The following is an 11,596-nucleotide window of genomic DNA, read 5'->3' on the forward strand; positions in this document are numbered from 1 at the left end:
CAATAACAACTACTTGCTATGCAAATGCAATAACAACTACTTGCTATACAAATGCAATAACAACTACTTGCTATACAAATGCAATAACAACTACTTGCTATACAAATGCAATAACAACTACTTGCTATGCAAATGCAATAACAACTACTTGCTATGCAAATGCAATAACAACTACTTGCTATGCAAATGCAATAACAACTACTTGCTATACAAATGCAATAACAACTACTTGCTATGCAAATGCAATAACAACTACTTGCTATGCAAATGCAATAACAACTACTTGCTATGCAAATGCAATAACAACTACTTGCTATGCAAATGCAATAACAACTACTTGCTATGCAAATGCAATAACAACTACTTGCTATGCAAATGCAATAACAACTACTTGCTATACAAATGCAATAACAACTACTTGCTATGCTAATGCAATAACAACTACTTGCTATACAAATGCAATAACAACTACTTGCTATACAAATGCAATAACAACTACTTGCTATACAAATGCAATAACAACTACTTGCTATGCAAATGCAATAACAACTACTTGCTATACAAATGCAATAACAACTACTTGCTATACAAATGCAATAACAACTACTTGCTATGCAAATGCAATAACAACTACTTGCTATGCAAATGCAATAACAACTACTTGCTATACAAATGCAATAACAACTACTTGCTATGCAAATGCAATAACAACTACTTGCTATGCAAATGCAATAACAACTACTTGCTATGCAAATGCAATAACAACTACTTGCTATGCAAATGCAATAACAACTACTTGCTATACAAATGCAATAACAACTACTTGCTACGCAAATGCAATAACAACTACTTGCTATACAAATGCAATAACAACTACTTGCTATACAAATGCAATAACAACTACTTGCTATGCAAATGCAATAACAACTACTTGCTATACAAATGCAATAACAACTACTTGCTATACAAATGCAATAACAACTACTTGCTATACAAATGCAATAACAACTACTTGCTATGCAAATGCAATAACAACTACTTGCTATGCAAATGCAATAACAACTACTTGCTATGCAAATGCAATAACAACTACTTGCTATACAAATGCAATAACAACTACTTGCTATGCAAATGCAATAACAACTACTTGCTATGCAAATGCAATAACAACTACTTGCTATGCAAATGCAATAACAACTACTTGCTATGCAAATGCAATAACAACTACTTGCTATGCAAATGCAATAACAACTACTTGCTATGCAAATGCAATAACAACTACTTGCTATACAAATGCAATAACAACTACTTGCTACACAAATGCAATAACAACTACTTGCTATACTAATGCAATAACAACTACTTGCTATACAAATGCAATAACAACTACTTGCTATGCAAATGCAATAACAACTACTTGCTATGCAAATGCAATAACAACTACTTGCTATACAAATGCAATAACAACTACTTGCTATGCAAATGCAATAACAACTACTTGCTATGCAAATGCAATAACAACTACTTGCTATGCAAATGCAATAACAACTACTTGCTATACAAATGCAATAACAACTACTTCCTATGCAATTGCAATAACAACTACTTGCTATACAAATGCAATAACAACTACTTGCTATGCAAATGCAATAACAACTACTTGCTATACAAATGCAATAACAACTACTTGCTATACAAATGCAATAACAACTACTTGCTATACAAATGCAATAACAACTACTTGCTATGCAAATGTAATAACAACTACTTGCTATGCAAATGCAATAACAACTACTTGCTATGCAAATGCAATAACAACTACTTGCTATGCAAATGCAATAACAACTACTTGCTATGCAAATACAATAACAACTACTTGCTATACAAATGCAATAACAACTACTTGCTATGCAAATGCAATAACAACTACTTGCTATGCAAATGCAATAACAACTACTTGCTATGCAAATGCAATAACAACTACTTGCTATACAAATGCAATAACAACTACTTCCTATGCAATTGCAATAACAACTACTTGCTATACAAATGCAATAACAACTACTTGCTATGCAAATGCAATAACAACTACTTGCTATACAAATGCAATAACAACTACTTGCTATGCAAATGCAATAACAACTACTTGCTATACAAATGCAATAACAACTACTTGCTATACAAATGCAATAACAACTACTTGCTATGCAAATGCAATAACAACTACTTGCTATACAAATGCAATAACAACTACTTGCTATACAAATGCAATAACAACTACTTGCTATGCAAATGCAATAACAACTACTTGCTATACAAATGCAATAACAACTACTTGCTATGCAAATGCAATAACAACTACTTGCTATACAAATGCAATAACAACTACTTGCTATACAAATGCAATAACAACTACTTGCTATGCAAATGCAATAACAACTACTTGCTATACAAATGCAATAACAACTACTTGCTATACAAATGCAATAACAACTACTTGCTATGCAAATGCAATAACAACTACTTGCTATACAAATGCAATAACAACTACTTGCTATACAAATGCAATAACAACTACTTGCTATGCAAATGCAATAACAACTACTTGCTATGCAAATGCAATAACAACTACTTGCTATGCAAATGCAATAACAACTACTTGATATGCAAATGCAATAACGACTACTTGATATGCAAATGGAATAACAACTACTTGCTATACAAATGCAATAACAACTACTTGCTATGCAAATGCAATAACAACTACTTGCTATGCAAATGCAATAACAACTACTTGCTATACAAATGCAATAACAACTACTTGCTATACAAATGCAATAACAACTACTTGCTATGCAAATGCAATAACAACTACTTGCTATGCAAATGCAATAACAACTACTTGCTATGCAAATGCAATAACAACTACTTGCTATGCAAATGCAATAACAACTAGTTGCTATGCAAATGCAATAACAACTACTTGCTATACAAATGCAATAACAACTACTTGCTATGCAAATGCAATAACAACTACTTGCTATGCAAATGCAATAACAACTACTTGCTATACAAATGCAATAACAACTACTTGCTATGCAAATGCAATAACAACTACTTGCTATACAAATGCAATAACAACTACTTGCTATGCAAATGCAATAACAACTACTTGCTATACAAATGCAATAACAACTACTTGCTATACAAATGCAATAACAACTACTTGCTATGCAAATGCAATAACAACTACTTGCTATGTAAATGCAATAACAACTACTTGCTATGCAAATGCAATAACAACTACTTGCTATGCAAATGCAATAACAACTACTTGCTATACAAATGCAATAACAACTACTTGCTATGCAAATGCAATAACAACTACTTGCTATACAAATGCAATAACAACTACTTGCTATACAAATGCAATAACAACTACTTGCTATACAAATGCAATAACAACTACTTGCTATACAAATGCAATAACAACTACTTGCTATGCAAATGCAATAACAACTACTTACTATACAAATGCAATAACAACTACTTGCTATGCAAATGCAATAACAACTACTTGCTATACAAAAGCAATAACAACTACTTGCTATGCAAATGCAATAACAACTACTTGCTATACAAAAGCAATAACAAATTATGAAACTCATGCCACATATTTTGCCCACCAAGCAATACGCCCTCACATGTGTGGAACGTGTGCGATTAATTATTGAACCCAACTCATCGGATAATAGATGAGTTATATTCCAAGATTCATGTCTGCGCTACAAGGAAATGATACAGCTCACTGATCCTACTGAAACCTGAAATGAGCTATGGTCCACGTGCAGTTCGTCCCTTAATGAAATGCTCTTCAATTTAGTCCCATGCACTGAACAACTGCTCAGATATATTAATCAATCAGGCCGGTGAAATTTCTGAGGTATCTAAGGATATGAAAACTATCTAAGGATATGAAAACTACACAAAGTTATACGATCTCCACAAGAGAATCCTAACGACTCCGAATTTCTCAAAAAAGAACGCGACTGTTTTTTGCAGAACTGATTCTATGCTTAGATGATCAGTCTGTCTCTGATTATAAGAAATGCCTTGGATGATGAATAGAAAGCATTGAACATATTATCAAAAGGGAAACTGAAAATTATATCTCTATCTTAACGTCTTTAGATGAAACTATTACTGACTACGTTATGCTCAAGGGACTTCCAGCCGATTTTAAACTATTTACAGCTGTTATAACACAAAAAGACAAGTGGCATTGCGTAGTTACGAAGAAACGAATCGGACACTCATGGACAATAATAACTCTAGCAATATCATGAAGTTCAAAAATGCTTCTCGAAAACTGACACAACCAAATTGTACATATCACCGCAATGATTTTCCCAAAAGTAATTTTCCCAAGAAAAAGAATAAAATTATCTGCTATAATTGTGGACGACCCAACCACAAAAATTTCCAATGTCGATATAAAACCTCAAAAATAAACTCCATCAAAAACGTTGAGAACTTTGAAGAAGAACATACATTTCTATTCAGATGACAATACAGCAAACGGTAAAAGTCTTCTTGTAGACCGTGGTGCTACAGCACACGTTATCACCAAGGAATCTGATTTTATTAACTTTAATTCGAACTTTAATCCACAGAGTCATTTTGTCGAACTGGCCGACGGTAGTTAAATAAATGATATAGTCTTGAAAAGAGTTGATGCTAAAATATCACAAAAACATAATAAAGGCGAAATTTGTAACTGTATTCTTAAAAATGCTCTTTTCATACCTACATACCTAAAACCACAAGTTATCATAACCAACCAATGAAAAGCTTCCAAAGTTACTATAAAAATTGTCGAATTTTGGATTCAATCAGTTTGCAATTGTCTACGTCAAAAACTGCATTTGATTCTTCGCCGCCATCTTTGTTACTGGCAATTACTTCACTCAGTATCGGGATTGCACTGCTTCTTCACTGCCATCTTTGTTCAACATAATGTCTCAATAGCTGCAGTCTAATTCAAGGAAGTAGTAGCTTATTAGCAAATAATTCTATGATTCATCAAAGGTCGAAGCATATTGATATCAGATATCATTTCATAAGGGATGAAATAAGTAAAAAATCTATTACTCTTAGTTATGTAACATTTGAGAATATTATAGCCGACATTTTCAATAAACCTATAAAAAGGATAAAATTAAAACATTTTATAGCCGAACTTTTTGGAATTTAATCATGAATAAATGTATTTTTACAAATTCAAAATGAGAAGTCAAAACCACACAAAAGGGAAAAATGAATAAATAATAATAATAGATTGTAAATTGTACCGAGCATGACGTTAAACTGCGACCATTTTTGTTTTACTAACCAAATTAACCAAGACATCTAACAAAATGTTTCCAGTTTTTATTAAAAGAAAAGTTATATCTGTATTTAAATATATATATTTGAAAAGTGTGTATATTTGTATGTATATATATATATATATATATATATATATATATATATATATATATATATATATATATATATATATATGAATTTGAAAAGCATATATATTTGTATGTATTTGTGTGTGTAGATAAATATTTGAATAGTATCATATCTGTATGTATTTGTTTGTATATATATATATATATATATATATATATATATATATATATATATATATATATATATATATATATATATATATATATATACTAGCAAAAGTACCCGTCGTTGACTGGGTTCAAAAACAGCCTACAGAAAATGGACTCTGATTTATGAAAGTATGATAGGTTATGAAAAGGAAGGGTTGTAAAGAGATAGCTTCGAATTTGGGGGTATCAAAACCAAAGCAAAATATGATGAAAGTAAAAGTAAAATAGATAAACCCCATAATTTATTATACCATACCTGTTCACACTGAAATACTTATCACAATATTCTGTGGATCTATATTAAAAACCTTGTTAAACTTTGTGACATATTTCCATTCTATGGAGGTCAGGTGCGAATGAACACCCCATAATTTTATTATACCATATTTCTTCAAACTGAAACATAATTATCAAAGTATACTTACACAGATAGATATGAAAAGTCTTTATTAAAGTTTGTGCCTATTTCCATTCTATGGAGGCCAGGCGCGAATGCATACCCCACAATTTTATTATACCATCCCTATTTAAGTTAAAACATACTTATCAAATTATTCTTATGTACATCTATATCAAAGACACTTATAAACGTTTTTTTTTAAATTTTTAAATTTTTTATTTCCATACTTTGTGGACCAGGCACGAACGCAGACCCCACAATTTTAATGAACCACCGTTCTGCCAGATCAAACAACATACCCATTCCTGTGTCTCGATCGATACATCTTCTTTCATTATATGTAATCAGTTTTTTAAAATAGTCAACCATATAGGAGCCTATTCGTGACCACACACACACACACACACACACACACACACACACACACACACACACACATTCAGCTTTATATTATAGATATATGTTTGTGTGTGTATGTATATGTATGTGTATATATGCATATGTATACGTATGTGTATATATGCATGTATATGTATGTGTATGTATATGTAGGTAAATGTATGTGTATATATATATATGTGCATATATGTGTGCATATTTGTATGTGTATATGCATGTATATGTGTGTTGTATTTGTATACGTGTGTATATATGTGTGTGTATGTGTATTTGTTTTTTTGTTTGCTTGTTTTACGGCATATCAACCCTTTTCAGGTTATTTGATACCGAATCCACTGATTTTGAAGAACAATTTTTTTAATAGAATATATTTGTTTTATTGAAGTCAGTTTCTATTTAACCCACAGTTGGGACCCTAACAGGTACTACCACTCCGGGTCAGAGTGGACCTGGGAGCAATGGCAATTAAAAGGTGGCTCCACACTCCCCAAAGCCCACAAGCTGGGGCTTCACCATCGGATATAGTTAAAGATCATATCCAGGACCATATGTATGTATATGTATGCATGTGTATATGTATATGTATATGTCAGGTCATGTCATATGCTACTGGTACCATGTAACCCAGTACTACCTGCCTCATGGTCAGGTCACCGGCGACTAAACTGGTTCCCCCACCAGACTTGTTTGGTGAGGAGGGCGGCTAGTCTCCCTGGAGGATTAAAAACAAGACCTTCCAAAGGACGAATGAACTCTTTTTCTGGGTCAACGGCCAACTAGCACCGTGTATATTTGTGTGTGTGTATATGTGTATTGGGGTGGAGAGGGCTCCCGTAAGCCGTGGTGAAGGGAACCTATCTAGGAGAAGCAAATCTCTGATTTAAAAAACCATAAAGCGGGAGACCAGTACCTGCATTAAGCTGGTCTGCAGTTTAATTTGTTGCTGGCTATCTTGCTCTGGCTTGTTGCTGGATCTCAACATTTTGAACTGAGAGAGACTTAGCTGTCGTACAAAGCTAAGACTCTGTAACATCATCTTTGTATAGATACTCTCTCAGGCATTTGGGCTCATGGATTTTAAATGTCTGAGGGAGTGGCACTCGTCTGACAAGACGTTGCAATCATCATCATCATGTATATGTATGTATGTGTATTATGTATGTATGTGTGTATGTATATATAGAGCTCAAGTATTGGTGTGGGCGTGTGTTAAAAGCACACAGATGCTCTAGCATCACATATAGCTTCTCCCACTCTAATCATCCCCATGTGCACGTTGTGAGTTCTGCCACGCTAACGGGGCTCTGGTGAATGGCGAGTGTTCAGCACCAGAAAACTGAATCGCCACTGCCTTGTGAGATAAGGTTTTTGAACCAAAGGTTAAGGGTAAGTTAACCTTGACAGAAACCTCCAGAGGAGCTTTGGCCCTGTTGACTGCAGCATTCATGACCCACCGGCACGTGGACCATGCTCTGGTGCCCAGCTACCTAAGTCCAAGTCATGCTACGGAGACTTGATATAGATATTGCTGCTCTATCAGAGACCCGTCTCTCAGGAGAAGATCAAATGATAGAGATATCATCGGGCTACACTCTCTTCTGGATTGGTAAACCGGAGGGTATCCGTAGAAATGGTGGAGTCGGTTTTGCGATTAAAAAATCCTTGGTTGATACTATGGAATTTCCTTCCAATATCTGAGATCGCATCATGAAATTCGTGTTCCTCTCTCACATAACAGATTCATCACTATTCTTTCGGTCTGTGCACCAACCCTTCAAGCGAATGAAGATGACATCTTGTGTTTCTATGAGTCTCTGCGCTCTTTTGTTGCATCTACACCAATTAATGAAAAACTTGTTATTCTTGGTGATTTCAATGACCATGTTGGGAAAGACTATGAGACCTGGAGTCCTCTTGGCCGCTATGGTATCGGTACCATGAATGCTAATGGCCTTAAGCTACTAGAGATGTGTTCAGAATTTTATCTTGCTATCTGTAACACTTGTTTTTTGCCGTAAACTGAAGCACAAAGCTACTTGGATACATCCATGTTCAAAGCATGGTCATCTAATTGACTTCATCATAATTCAAAAACGCGACCTTCGAGATGTATATACTGTTGGTGTCATATGCAGTGCTGAATGTGACACCGATCACAAGTTGGTGAGAGGAAAATTTAATTTATAAATCCGTAAGAAAGTTTGTCACAGTGGTACCTAGCCATATTGATGTCGCCAAGTTAAAGTTGCCTGATGGTCAAAAGAGTATGGTGGAAAAGCTTGATAATCTTGCATTTGATGGTGAATATCAAGACTTTTTATTCTACTGGTGCTTCAAGAGGGATAAGAACAAGGACTGGTTTGATGACAACAACGTTGAAATTAATCAGTTGCTGATGAATAAACAGACAATTTCTGAATCTTTACTTCATGAAGATCATTCTGATCATACAACTAATTTGCGACAATACAAAGAGATCAAAGCCACATTGCAACGTGAGCTAAGAAAGATGAAAAACTAATGGTGGATGAATATAATGGAGCAGATCCAAAATGCGTTTGACACAAAAAATTCAAAGGAATTTTATGGACTCCTGCGTTAAGTATTTGATCCTCCTACCTCTTCAATATCTCCTCTGATGTCGAAAGATGGTTCTGTTGTCATTAAGGATCCAGAAAATATCTTGAAAATATGGCAAGAGCAATTTATTGATGTGTTTCACAATCTCTCAGCAGTAGATGCTGATGCAATTGATAGCCTACCACAATGTGATGTCATATTCAGAATGGAAGCCGTTGGGAAAGTTCTTACGCGACTCCTATTAAACAGGTTACTGGAGGATGTTTGTCCTAATGCTATTCCAGAGTCACAAAGTGGCTTTAGGTCTGGCAGAGGAACTATGGATATGATTTTTTTCAGCCTGGCAAGTCCAGGAGAAATGCATTGAACAATAGATATTGCTGTATCAAGTGTTTGTGGATCTAACCAAAGCATTTGACACCATCAACAGGCTTGCTCTCTTAGAGAAAGTAGGGTGTCCTCCAACCTTTATTAGAATATTCAAGGAACTGCACAAGGACATGAAAGCTGGAGTCTCATTTAACAGAAAATTGTCTGATGGAATCCCAGTTGACGATGGTGTCAAACAAGGTGTGTCCCTACTCTTTTCTCTACTTGCTCATGCGTTTCGCGGTTGTGATAAGGGTGTCATGTTAAAGTTTTGTACTACAGGTCGTATTTTTAATCTTAGAAGATTTAATGCCAGATCCAAGCTGCATCATTTCTTGGTCAAGGAGTTACTGTATGCAGACGATGCTGTTTTTTGTCGCCCACTGAGACTAATATGCGGCATATAATGGAAAGCTTTGCTGACTCCTGCACTGCCTTTCGTCTGAGGATCAGTCTGTCTAAAACAAAGGTGATGCACCGGGCCAGTCATACATAGAGCCGAACATCATGGTCTGTGGTGCTAGACTGGAAGTAGTTGATTCATTTGTGTATTTCTCTGTCGAGAGATGGGTGTCTCAACACTGAAATTTGCAGATGAATTCAGAAGGCATCTGTTCCTTTAGGAAGGTTAGAGAAGAGAGTGTGGTTTGATCATGGCATCATAGGCAGGACTAAGATCTGCGTTTACAAGACCTGTGTGCTAACCACACTGTTGTATTCATCGGAAACATAGACATTGCATCAAAGGCACATAAAATGGCTTGAATGATTTCACCAAAAATGCTTGAGACGTATCTTAAACATCAAGTGGCAATCACAAATACCCGATACTGAAGTCCTTGTGAGAGCATGTTGCTCTAGTGTTGAGACCATTGTAATCAGATCTCACATGCGTTGAGTGAACCACCTGGTTCGAATGAAAGATTGTAGGTTGCCAAAACAAATTTTTTATGGGGAGCTGGAGAATGGCAAGCGCCTTCAATACAAGCCTAGGAGAAGGCTCAGGGACTCTACAAAGAATAATTTGAAAGTTTTACAAATCAACATTGATACATGGGAAGAACTTACTCTACAAAGGCCGAAGTGGCGAAAGCTTATACATGAAAATTGTGATGCTCTAAAGAAAAGAAAGCAGGCTCACAGCAATCTGAAGCGAAAGATTCACAAAGGTTTAATTGATGGTCTTAACCATGACACACAAAGCTGGAAATGCAACACTTGTGAACGAGTGCTTTTGTCAAAAGCTGGCTATGTCAACCACCTTAAGTCGCACAAAACTCCTGTTCAGGTCAACTTTGCACCTATTAGTCCGAACTAAACGATCCGTTTAACATGTAGCAAAGTTTGCAAGTCTACTGCTGGTTTGAGAAGACATGTGATTGTTCATAGGAATACCCTTCAACCTCCAGAGGAAGTCAACTCAGTGGAAATTGCTCAATTTGAATGCTACATCTGCTTCAAGATGTGCAAATATGCGGCGGGAGTGCAGAGTCATCTGAGATGACATGGACGACAAGATTAGGGGAGCACTCAATGTGACGGCAATTATCTGGAAAGATACAGCAATCATCATGTATGTGTGTATGTTTATAAATATGTATGTGTATATTTGGTATGTGTATGCGTATGTATGTGTATATATGTATGTATGTGTGTGTGTATGTATATATATCAATGTAAAATATATTTTAGTCATCGACATACAGTCCTGTTTCATTGTATTACAACTCATCAGTGCCGCTAGACTAGCACCTATCCCAAGCCGAGGATCGAACCTAGAACCGTCGTGATGACAGTCGGCAGTTCTACCCCTTGACCACGGAAGCGGTGCCCGTAACTAATCTGTCCGAATGTCTATTTAAATAAACATCCGTCCGCCACTCGTAAAGTGCTCAAACGTTTGTTTGTAAACAAACCGCGAGCTTCGCATTTTTCAGCCAAATTAAGTAGCGAGTGAGATTATTTACGATAGTGCTCGACCCAAAGAGGGGGGGGCTATATAAAATATATTTTAGTCATCGACATACACCAATGACCGTCTTCAGTGTCATGTCTGCTTGAGCGTGTGAAACTAAAAACGTCATTTTTGGCTAAAGGACTTTCAGTGTCTGAGGGAGTGGCACTCGTCTGATAAAACGTTGCAATCATATATATATATATATATATATATATATAATAAATC

The sequence above is a fragment of the Euprymna scolopes genome, chromosome 36 (assembly GCF_053919585.1).
Source record: "Euprymna scolopes isolate OS-2025 chromosome 36, ASM5391958v1, whole genome shotgun sequence".
In the NCBI taxonomy this organism is placed as follows: domain Eukaryota; kingdom Metazoa; phylum Mollusca; class Cephalopoda; order Sepiida; family Sepiolidae; genus Euprymna; species Euprymna scolopes.